The sequence below is a fragment of the Bombina bombina genome, chromosome 1 (genome assembly GCF_027579735.1).
Source record: "Bombina bombina isolate aBomBom1 chromosome 1, aBomBom1.pri, whole genome shotgun sequence".
NCBI classification, from domain to species: domain Eukaryota; kingdom Metazoa; phylum Chordata; class Amphibia; order Anura; family Bombinatoridae; genus Bombina; species Bombina bombina.
Window position 1 is genome coordinate 528,690,971 of NC_069499.1, and position 12,646 is coordinate 528,703,616.

Genomic DNA, 12,646 nt, shown 5'->3' on the forward strand with positions numbered 1-12,646 from the left:
ATCTTATTGCACAATGGTCTTGATAGGGTCTACTACAAGGAGACCTCTAGTTTGGGTGAATACAGTTGTGTCACTTGGTAATGACAGAGATGTGCAGTTAAAAACCGATTAAATAAATATTAGTGATATTCTAATAATCAAAGTTAATGTACAATCCAGTGATGAGAAGAATCAACAAATTCCAATAAATTGCAGAGATGAGCATAAATTGATGAACAATGAAATAATGATGAAATGAATTGAAGTGATTAAAAATGTCAAAATGAAAAAATGTAATGAAGAATGTGTGAGACAATGACATTTTTTTTAAATTTTTTAAAAATGACAATGAAAAAATGTGCACGTGCAAACCAAAAATTGGAAATTGGTGGTGAGAAAAATGTGTATTTTGAATTTGAAGAGATTTATTTAGAAAGCGTGCCACAAAAATGGAAAAAAATATAAAAATATATATGCTAAAAAGTTTGACAGTACATGAAATCCAGTTGCAATAGTTGTAATCCCACAGTGATGTCAAACTTTTTAGCATATATATTTTTATATTTTTTTCAATTTTTGTGCCACGCTTTCCAAATAAATTTTTTCAAATTCAAAATACTCATTTTTCTCACCACCAATTTCCAATTTTTGGTTTGCACGTGCACATTTTTTCATTGTAATTTTTAAAACATTTAAAAAAAATGTCATTGTCTCACACATTCTTCATTCCATTTTTTCATTTTCCCATTTTTAATCACTTCAATTCATTTCATCATTATTTCATTGTTCATCAATTTATGCTCATCTCTGCAATTTATTGGAATTTGTTGATTCTTCTCATCACTGGATTGTAAATTAACTTTGATTATTAGAATATCACTAATATTTATGTAATCGATTTTTGACTGCACATCTCTGTCATTACCAAGTGACACAACTGTATTCACCCAAACTAGAGGTCTCCTTGTAGTAGACCCCATCAAGACCATTGTGCAATAAGATACCTATACTTTGATTTTTAATTATATCATCATGGATCCATGAATAGTTTTTAATTTTATTTTATGTTATTAAATTTTATGCAAAATATTTTTGTGCAAATTTATGTGAATTTTATGTGCATTATCAGACACTTTTGTGCAATATAAACACACTTTTACTGTCTTAACAGACAGCTACATCCATTTCCTCGGCCATAGGCACTGTACACACTCCACACTTATTTATTTGTTTGTTCCAGGGCTAGTTAGGAAGCCTTTTGTGCACAGCTAGAGGAATATATCTTAGCGCTTGGTCACTGTTACCACTTCTTTACTATTTACTCCTGTGTAAGTGTACACTTCCTGGAAAAAGTTATGGAATATTTTAACTATCTCCTCATTAGATACAAAATCTTTCTATTTTATTTTTAATGGCCACTATGTGGTTTTTATTTTTACGTGCTTTGTTTTTTATTTCCATTTGATGCTCTTTTTGATATATAAGTAACTGTCTCTTTCTTTTTTAGCTTCTTGATATTGTTGCCAGTTTCTTGAGTTAAAGTTCTCAATATATTTTCTATAGGTGCTCCTTACCGTATTCGACAGTTGTAGTTCTCTTAAAGGGACACTGAACCCAAATTTTTTCTTTCTGGATTCAGATAGACAATGAAATTTTAAGCAACTTTCTAATTTACTCCTATCAAATTTTATTCATTCTCTTGGTATCTTTATTTGAAATGCAAGAATGTAAGTTTAGATGCCGGCCCATTTTTGGTGAACAACCTGGGTTGTCCTTGCTGATTGGTGGATAAATTCATCCACCAATGAAAAAGTGCTGTCCAGAGTTCTGAATAAAAAAAAAGCTTAGATGCCTTCTTTTTCAAATAAAGATATCAAGAGAACTAAGAAAAATTGATAATAGGAGTAAATTACAACGTTGCTTAAAATTGCATGCTCTATCTGAATCACAAAAGAAAAAATGTGGGTTCAGTGTCCCTTTAACTTAGCTATCTTTTTCCATTTGGACATCAAAGCTTTAATCTCACCTCTAAAAAAAGCTTTAGCAGCTTCCAAGAAGATTTCAATTTTAATTAAGTATGCCTTATTATTATTTAAAAATTCTCTCCATAATTTCCTCAGTTCATATTGAAATTTAAGGTTATCCACCATATGTTTAGGAAAAAATAAATTATTATTCCCTTTATTCAGATCCCTTTTATTAATTTGAAGTGAGATACATGCATGATATGTTAAATAAATCTCATGTATCTTAGTTCCAAGGTCTAACTTCAATGTGTTTTCATTAATTAAAAAAAAAAATATCCAGGAAAATGTTCTATGGGACTTCGATTCGCATGTGAATTACCTAGTGTCCGGGTAATGAATATGCCAAATGTCTTTAAGTCTAAGGTTCTTATAGAAGGTTCTCAAAAATGTAGCTTCTTTTTGATAACGTTTAAGGGTTGCTACATTCAATCTATCTAGTGTGGCATGCAATGTCATATTGAAGTCTCCAGCTATTATTAAATTTTGATTGATATAGGGTAGCAATTTAAGATAAGGGGGCCTATCTATCAATCTCCGAATGGAGCTTGATGCCCCGTGTCACAAAGACCGCTGCTCCATAACCTGTCCGCCTACTCTGAGCAGGCGGACAGACATCAAGTATGATCAGGTTGATTGACAACCCCCTGCTGGGGGCGGCGTTGCACCAGAAGCTCTTGTGAGCTGCTGGTGCAATGCTGAATACAGAGAGCGTATTGTTCTCCGTATTCAGCGAGGTCTGGCGGACCTGATCCACACTGTCGGATCAGGTCCACCAGACTTTGATAAATAGAGGCCATAGTGTCTCCCAGAATCTAGCATCCATTTGATTTGGGCCATAGACATTGCATAAGACATATTGAAAATCGGTGACTTTAAAGTGAATAATCATATAACGACCCCCTGTATCTAAATCTTGGGCGATAATCTTGTAATTCAAAAATTTGTTAAAAAAACATGCCACTCCATTCTTTCTCCTATCATACGTGGTGGAGATAACCTCCCTGATCCATTTAGATTTACATTTTGCCATTTCTGCAGACGATAGATGCGTCTCTTGAATAATCACTATATCAGGATGTAAACGTTACAAGTGGCTTACAATCCTTGATCGGGGATTTTACTCCCCCCACGTTCCATGATATAATATTTAAAACCTTTTTATCCATATTTAACCAAGCTCTCTAAACCAATACCTTACAATTCTTTCCAAAAAAGGGAAGGGAATAGGGGGCATGAGGGAAAGGAACCAAGGGGGGGGGGGGGAGAGGCATTGGCATGAAAAAAGAAAAGAGGATACCATATATAATAAAAGAGAAAATGAAAATAAAAAAAAATAAAAAATATGAGCCCATAGACACTACAAATGACCATATTTATAGCATGTTTATTCTTAATTTCTGAATTACTGACATTGGACCCTGCTTATTTCCCTGCTTTTACCTTATTTTACTATAGTTTAGTCACATATTCTTTCGCTTCCTGGTAAGAGTTAAAAATTAGGTTTCTGAATTAACCATCACTCTAAGTTTCACTGGGTAAATAATTGTGGCCTGGAAGCCCTTTCTTAATAAGTTGAGAACATAATGGTGCAATTTGTCTTCTACTATTAGATGTCTCGGCTGAGAAATCTTGAAAAAGAAGTATATTCTCATCTCCAATTTTAAAGTGTATTTTCTTTCTGTAACTTTTTAAAATATTTATTTTGTCTTGGAAATTTAAGATTTTTAATAAAACTGTTCTTTTCCCAACTTTATCTCTCCTTCCCTCTCTGAGAGTTCCTAATCTATGGGCTCTGTCTACTAATATCAGAGTTTTCTGTATCTGCATCCCAAGCTCTTTGAGCAGTATTACTGCAGCAAAATGGATAAGATCTTGAAACTCAGTGAGCTCAGGTAACCCTTTAACTCTTAAATTATTTCTCCTTGCTCTATCTTCCATCTCCTCAAATTTGTTCTGAAGCGCTTGAATTTGACTTTCTTGTCTCTGAGGGGCATATTTATCAAGCTCCGTATGGAGCTTGATGCCCCGTGTTTCTGGCGAGCCTGCAGGTTCGCCAGAAACAGCAGTTATGAAGCAGCGGTCACAAAGACCGCTGCTCCATAACCTGTCCGCCTGCTCTGAGCAGGCGGACAAACTTCGCCGGAAATCAACCCGATCGAGTACGATCGGGTTGATTGACACCCCCCTGCTGGCGGCCTATTGGCCGTGAGTCTGCAGGAGGTGGCGTTGCACCAGCAGCTCTTGTGAGCTGCTGGTGCAATGCTGAATACGGCGAGCATATTGCTCGCTGTATTCAGCGAGGTCTGTCGGACCTGATCTGCAGTGTCGGATCAGGTCCGACAGACCTTGATAAATATGGGCCTTAATGTATTGGGCTTGTGTATTTGTTAGATCTTCCAGATCTGAGATTCTGGCTTCTGCCTCTGAAATTCTCACAGAGAATTGTCTCACTTCTGTTGTAAGATCTAAAAAATTCTTCCTAAGCTGATCAAACAGAGGTAATATTGACTCCATTATTTGTTTAACTACACTCTGTGAGTCAACTATCACCTGAGAAGTCGGCATTTCCGTTATGTTATCTGAAGAGGTGTCTATATTACTTCTACGTCTTTTTATCTTTAACTTTGGGGGCCATCCCTGGAGATTTACTTTTATTGCTATTTAAATATTTGTCCATTCGTGTAAAAAGGTGTTCTGTATGTGAATCACTGACCTAAGGATCAAAGTGCTTGTCTTTTTTGGGGGTTTCCCCCTTTTTTTTTCCCTACCCCCCACCCTTTATAAATTAAATTTATCTTATAGTGTGTAGTATTAAATATAACACTTGTGTTTATACAAACTGCCAAAAAAACCACAAAAAGTAGGTCACAGACCTTGTGCTAAAAGTTATGTGTTTCTGTATGTGAATCGTGCCTATCATGTATATCGTGAGTAATGCAAAAAAGCAAGGGAAATTAATGAAAAAGAGTGACAAAATTAGTAAAAAAAAAACTTGGCTATTCTCCAATTAACTATATGTATCTAATAAATGAAAATGAAAAGAATACCTAAGGCAATCTTGCTAATTATTGCAAAATAAATAATTTTACTTTCTTATGCTAGCGCGTACAGGTATACCGGTGAAAATAGTCTTTTCAATTCAGTTATTCTATTAGTCGGGTATAGGCAACCTACTTATATCTGTAGCTCTTATATAGCCTATTTTTATCCACTTGGTTATTGCTGCAAAATAATTAATAAATTCACCTCCTATATTAGGCTTGGCTGGTATACAGAAGAGGAGGCTCTTTTGTATTCCATTATTCTGTTGATCAGTAGTCAACAACCTCCTTTACTAACACAGTTTTATGTATCAAAAGTATCACATGAGGAACAAAATAAAAAATAAAAGAATAAAATCAAGAATGAGCACCATCAACTTTACACCAAGGATAATCCTTTCTATATAATAGCTCTTGGTTGTTCTCCAAAAAATTAACTGTGCATTTCTATAAAAAAAATAAACAATCTTATTAGTTATTACAAAAGACTATATTAAGATTCCACCTTCCTATAATATAGCAAACAGATAATTTAAACTTTTATATCTAATTAACTTAGAAAAATATATAGCCTTTGTTTAAAAAAAATCACAAAATTCTCAAACATCTGGTAGCTGTAATATATCTTTCAATATTAGGTTAAACTAACGTCCAACCTCATTCTGGGTCAGAAAAACTTTCAATAGGTGTGCACACAAAACCTCTATATTAACCCCTCTTATACTATTCCTATATTTTTGGATAAATGTGGGAGGGAGAGGGTCACAGAAATTCTCAGCTATCCTGGTAGCTGTACTATGTCCTGCAGTGTTGAGTTAAACTAACATGTCTAACATCAATCTGGGTCAAACAAACTTTCACTAGATATGCACATAAGATCTCTGTATTAACCCTTCTGGCACTAGGTATGTCAAGAGATTAAACACTTGATTATATAAGTCATTTAACAGTTAGTTTATCAAGTCTTTGGAAGCCATAGGGTTTTAACACCTGGTTGTTACTATGTCTTTAGATCGGGAGAGTTCTTAACCCTTAATCCACGCAGCAGAATGTCCAAATATATGTAGACTTTTTTCTCTTTCTTTCCTTTTCCTTTCCCTTTCCTTAGTTAGGGAGGGAAAAAATAAACCCTTGTTTGTCCTTGTGTATGGGAGGGTCATTATATTGATATCAAGTAACTAAATGTCTCAATGTCTACCACAGCCTATTACCAGCTTTCATTTAGAAAAAAGATGTATTGCATATCCCTTGAGAGTTCTTTGATATTAGTGTTCCCCACTTTCCCATCTGGAAGCATGTAGGATCTAGTGTCCCTTTAACACTTTGTAATAAGCCACCAGCTCCCTTTAAACAGGCCTTGCAGAAGTGAGTTCCCAATCCATTTTAAGTAATCACAGTAAGTAAGTAATGGACTTATCTTATTGTTGGTTGGTTTCCAAGCCTTTACTTTCCAAGATTCCTCCTAGAGCATGGCTCCTGTGTCTTTGAGTGCTACAGGGGTAATATGCGGTGTTCCGGATCTTGGCCTCACCCGGCCTCTCTCTCCATTAGGGTCCTTGCCGGTATGCCCAGTATCTTCTACTCTGGGAGTAGAGTAAAGCAGGGCACCAGGAGCCCCTGGCCGTCCCTGCTTCTCAGCTTAACCAGAGATCATGGAAGCATACTCTTGGTAACCAGAGGCAGAGCCGGCTCACCTCTCCTGTGATGTCTGCTGCGTATGTTCGTGAGCCCTGTCTAACTCTCTCCTGTTCTGAGCCAACTATCCTATTCGGGCTTATGGAGGGTGTGGCCTTGCAGACTGGCCTGATATCGGCACTGGCGTGGTGTACCAGCTTGAGACTCCGATGTCCTTGAGTCAGTCTCCAAGTGGAAAGGCTATGATTCCCACCAAGGATCCACGAAACAGCTTGGGGCAAGTAGCAAACAGCACTTTCCCTGCTTCGCGATCCTGCTCAGCATGCCATGCGTGACTCCAGCCTCTGGCGTTAGCGGGTTAATAATATTTAACTAGTGTTTGCGATGCGGGAGTGTGGCGGTTTAGGGGTTAATATGTTTATTATAGCGTCAGCGATGTCCGGAGCGGCAGATTAAGGGTTAATAATTTTATTTTAGTGTTTGCGATGCAGGAGGGCCTTGGTTTAGGGGTTAGCAGGTAGTTTATGGGTGTTAGTGTACTTTTTAGCACTTTAGTTATGATTTTTATGTTACGGCTTTGTAACATAAAAGCAATAAATACTGGCTTTCAGTTTACGGTACGGACATTGTAGTTATAGGCTGTACCGCTCACTTTTTGGCCGGACAGGCAAACTCGTAATACCGGCGCTATGGAAGTCCTATTGAAAAAGGACTTTTTGAAAGTTGCGGTAGGTACGTTGAGTTACGGCCAAAAAAGTGTGCGGTACAGGTATACCGGCAAGACTCGTAATACCAGCGGTAGTGAAAAAGCAGCGTTTTGAGGCTTTTTCACTCATAACGCAAAACTTTTTAAACGATAACAATTCTGGAGTAGAATGTCCAATTAATGAGGAAGCTCCTATTGACTGAGGGCCTTGGTGGGAAGAAACACAATCAAGCAACAGGGACTTTAAAAGCATATGTTGCATATAGAAGCTAACAAAAATTAGCAAACATCTAAATAAATAAGGAGGTTAAGTAGCAGTGCAAACTGATTAAGAAAAAAATCAAGTATTTATTTAGAACTATCTTAAAATAACACTAGTAACACTAATGTGTCTGGGTTATATGACAGCTAGTTCATTTTCATATAAACAACAATTTAATGTAATAATGGGCTCTATTCAATATTTTTTTATAGATAAAACTAGTGTTAAAGCCCGTGTACACGGGCCAAAATGATTTTTTTTTTTTTTTTTTTTTTATTAAAAAAAATAACATAAGATATAAACATTAAAGTAGACATAAAGTCATATTTTTATTTATAGTAAATTAAATTAAAATAAAGTTTAATTTGTACATGAAGAATATTGTTGCTCTAAATATTACAAAATTACTTCTAACTAATTAAAAATACACAACTTATTTATTTATTTAAAGTATATTTCTTTATTCTAAGTTCTTTTTATTGAAGATAAATCAAGCATAATACAAGCCATAAAAGAAAATTGGTACACATGGAAAAGAAAACCGTCATAAATGTATGAAAAAGAAAAAAAAGACATGGTCCAATTTAGCTTATACCTGTGGAACATATGAAATTTCACAAATGATTCTCGCATATTAAATGAAGTAAAAGGAAAGAATAGTGTCTTTATGCCCCTTCAGGGGAAGCAAATTATTCTAGGATTTGCCAAACAACAAACCCAAAAACCGGAAAGATGTATAAAAGAAAAAGAAAAACTCTAGATTTTAACACATAGGTAGGTCTAACTTTTCTATTAAGTATTCATTAAGGGTCGCCCTGTCTGCGGCGTGTCCACTCCGGGTCGCTGGTTTATGTCTGGTCTCTCATTTATGTGTGAAAGGTAGAGGTCCCAGAGAGCTTGGGCCTCTATGAACGGATCTCTATTGTTATTTTTGTATGAGCTAAACTCCTCAAGTTCAATTAGTTCAGATACTTTATCTCTCCACCTCTGAGGGTTTGGGGGTGTGTGTAGTTTCCACTGTTTGGCTATAATGGATTTAACGCTATTTATCATTATTTGGAATAAAATTTGGTGGGCTTTAGAGGTCAGTTTCTTAAACTTATTGAGTAGGAAGACTAGGGGGTCTAAAGGGAGTGTGCACTCCAGGGCCTTCTCCATTTCTCCAATACAATTTCTCCAAAGCTGGTTGATAACGTTGCACCACCACCACATGTGACCCATTCCACTGCCAGTGTGTCCGCACCTCCAGCACCTATTTGGGATTGTTGGGTATAGTCTGTGCAGGCGTTTGGGAGTAAGATACCAGTTATGTAGTATTTTGTAATTTAATTCAACCAGGTAAGCTGAGGATGAGGAGGACTTGGTGTTTCTGAAAATATCTGCTGCTGTATGTGGGAGAATTATAGTACCAAGTTCTCTTTCCCACGACTCAATTGAGGGGGGAAGGTCACCTGGTGGCGGCTGTGTTAGGATAGAATGTATCCTGGATAGAGTGTGCTGTTGTGGGTGTTTTGCCGTGTATAATTTCTCGAGGTTCGTAAGGGGTCTTAGCATGTTGTTGCAATATTTGTGGGTCAGTATGTAGTGACGAGTCCGTCTGTAGTTGAACCAGTTCTGGAATATCGAGAAGCCCTGATCCTGTAGGAGTGTTTGGGACATTAGCTGGTCATGGCTAGATATCTGGTGCAATTCTATTTCAATAACACTTCCGTCCAGCCCACATGCCCCACTAAGATCAGTAACTGAAAATTCACTGTTATGGGTCAGTGACGTCAGAGGTGAGGGGTTGGAAGAGAGAAATGGGTTTATTTTGTTTGCACAATGCCACTGCTCTAATGTTTCTCTGGTTATCGGATTAGCAATGTTTTTGGTAAGCGAGTGGAAGTTTGGATGCCAGCAGACGGCTGAAAGGGGTGTTTCTGGGTTTAAATTTTGCTCTATCTCTATCCATCTCTTTTGTGTTTTATGGGTCCTCCAATCCAATATACGTTGAAGGAAAATAGCCGTCCTATAAAGTGCTATGTCTGGGACTCCCAACCCTCCCCGTTCTCTCGAGCGCATCATTGTTTTTTTGTTTATTCTGGGTTGTCCACCCCTCCAAATGAATGAGTGGAATAGTTGTTGAATCTGAGTAATGTATCTATTTGGAAGCGGTATTGGTAAGGTCTGCATAATGTAGAGTAATCTAGGAAAGGCGTTCATTTTGACAGTGTTAATCCTCCCTAACCATGTCAATCTCCTGGAGTTCCATGAGGAGAGGTCCCTAGCCAGGGCAATTCTGATTGGGATATAATTTAATTTATATATCTTGTCCATGTCCTCCGCCAACTGGATTCCTAAGTATTTTATGGATTTCTCACACCATCTAAATGGACAAATTTGGGCTATCTGGCGTGTCATCCACTCTGGGAGAGAGACTCCCAGAATTTCAGATTTTGTATAATTAATAAGGAAATTTGTGAGTTTGTTAAATATCTTTAACTCTTCCATCAATGGAGGCATGGACCTGACAGGATTAGTAAGAGAGAATAGGATATCATCAGCGAACAGGGAAAGTTTGTATTCCCTGTCTCTGATAATAATACCTGTGATGTTTTTGTTAAGTCTGATTCTGGTGGCGAGGGTCTCCAGAAAGCATACGAATAGCAGGGGGGAGAGGGGGCAGCCCTGACGGGTACCATTAGTTATCTGAAAGGGCTGTGAAAGAATACCATTTAGGGTTATTTTGGCACTAGGACTTGAGTACAGAGCGAAAATTCTCTGTAGCATAATGTCTCCAATTCCAAATGACCGCAGTGTCATCTTGAGAAACTGCCAGTTTACTCGGTCGAAGGCCTTCTCCGCGTCTGTGGATAACCACACCGCGGGAATGTCCTCGACCTTAGCATGCCAAATTAAGTGCAAATTGCGGACCGTGTTGTCTTTGGCTTCTCTGTTTGGTATGAAACCAACTTGGTCCTGATGTATTATGGAGGGAAGAATTAGGTTTAGTCTAGTGGCCAGTATTTTAGCGAAAATTTTTAAGTCACAATTTAATAACGAAATTGGCCTATAATTGGGAATGGCGTCAGGCGATTTGCCTGGTTTTGGGATGACTGTAATGTGGGCTTGTAGAGCTAGGGGCGAAAAGGGTTTGTTTTCATCTATTTCTTGAATGTAGGACAATAGGTGAGGGGCCAAGGTGTTTTTAAATTTATTATAGTACACCGATCCGAAACCGTCTGGTCCCGGGGCTTTACCTGTCGGGAATGAAGATATGGCGTCCTTGACCTCTTTAAGGGTAATTGGTGAGTCAAGGGCCGTCTGTTGTTCTGTGGTGAGGGATGGGAGCTGTAATTGGGCTAAGTAGGCAGATATTTCCTGTTCAGTAGGGTTGGACCCTACGTCCTCTAAGTTGTATAACCCTTCATAGTATTTTCTAAATTGGTCAGCTATGTCTCTTGAAGTCGACCAGGTCTTCCCTTTAAGGTCTTTTATTGTCATTATGTGGCGTTTGTTGTTGCGTTGACGTAATAGTCTGGCTAGTAATTTGCCCTGTTTATTGTACCCTTCATAAAATGTTTTTTTGAGAAACAGCGCCGCCCTCTTGGTTTCTTGACCCAAGAGCAGGTTGAGCTGGTCTCTTTTATGTTGTAGGCTAGCAAGAAGGGATAAGTTACCTGGAAATTTTTTGTGGATATCTTGTAATTTGCCCAGGTCATTTAGTAGGGCAGTCAGGAGTTGGGTTTTTTGTTTGTTTCTTGCTGCTTTTAATGCAATAATCTCCCCTCTAATCACGCACTTATGCGCCTCCCATATAGTTTGCGCGGTAACATCTTGTGTGCTATTTGTGGTGAAATAGTCGGTAAGAGCCTTGGTAATCTGTATGGATATGATCGGGTCATGAAGTAGTGTTTCGTCAAGTTTCCAAGTCCTATCATGTCTTTGTGAGGTAGGCCACCTGAGGGAGCAACTGACCAGGGCGTGGTCCGACCATGTTATAGGAGAGATATCTGTATGTCTGACTAGTTCTAAGCTGGTTACATCAATAAATATGTAGTCTATTCTCGTGTAGACCCGGTGGGGGTGGGAGTAGAATGTGTAATCTTTTGTGGTAGGATGGGATAGTCTCCACGTATCATGTACCGCTAAGTCAGCTAGGTGGGCCCTAAATGAGCGTAAGAGTTTCTGGGGGGCAGAGGAAGCACCTCTTGAGCAGTCTAACTCCGGATCTATTGCTATATTATAGTCCCCTCCCAGAATAAGGCTACCTTTGGTATAGTCAAGAATGGCTTTTTTGACGGTGTGATAAAATTGCGGTGTAGCGACGTTAGGGGCGTATGTACTAGTGAGTGTCACCATTTTATTGTAAAGCTTGCCCGTCACTACAATGAACCTCCCTCCCTTGTCTTTATGTACTTTTATTGGAGAGAATGGGATATTCTTTTTGATAACAATGCCAACTCCATTGTGTTTAGTGGAGTTCGATGCCAGAAACACCTGCCCATATTTATTGAGTGACATTATGGGTTCCCTTCCTCTTTTAAAATGGGTTTCCTGAAGAAGAATTATATCACATTGGAGTCTCCTGTATTCTCTAAATGCCATAGACCTTTTGTGGGGGGAATTCAGGCCCTTGACGTTGTGAGATATTATTTTAATTTGTAATGGATCGTCTATCATGGTGCGTGAGTGAAGTTAGAAGGTGCATATTGTGTGTTATGAGAGACCCAGAACGTGACATACCCTGCATCGAGGCTTCCCGGAGTGAACAGCACAGAAGAGCGAGCATCGTACCCTTGAGAATCAATACCTAAGGAGAAATAACAACAACATCTCAAAAACATGAATCTAATTTGTGAATCACATTTAGCTGATCTTGTAAGAGTTATAACTGTAGCGTTGTAGACACTTATTTTAAAACTTAAGAAAGAACATTTTCGTGAACATATTCCTAACTTGCAATTGTAAATGTACAACATCTGGTATATCATTTACTATTTGCTAGGGGGACGAG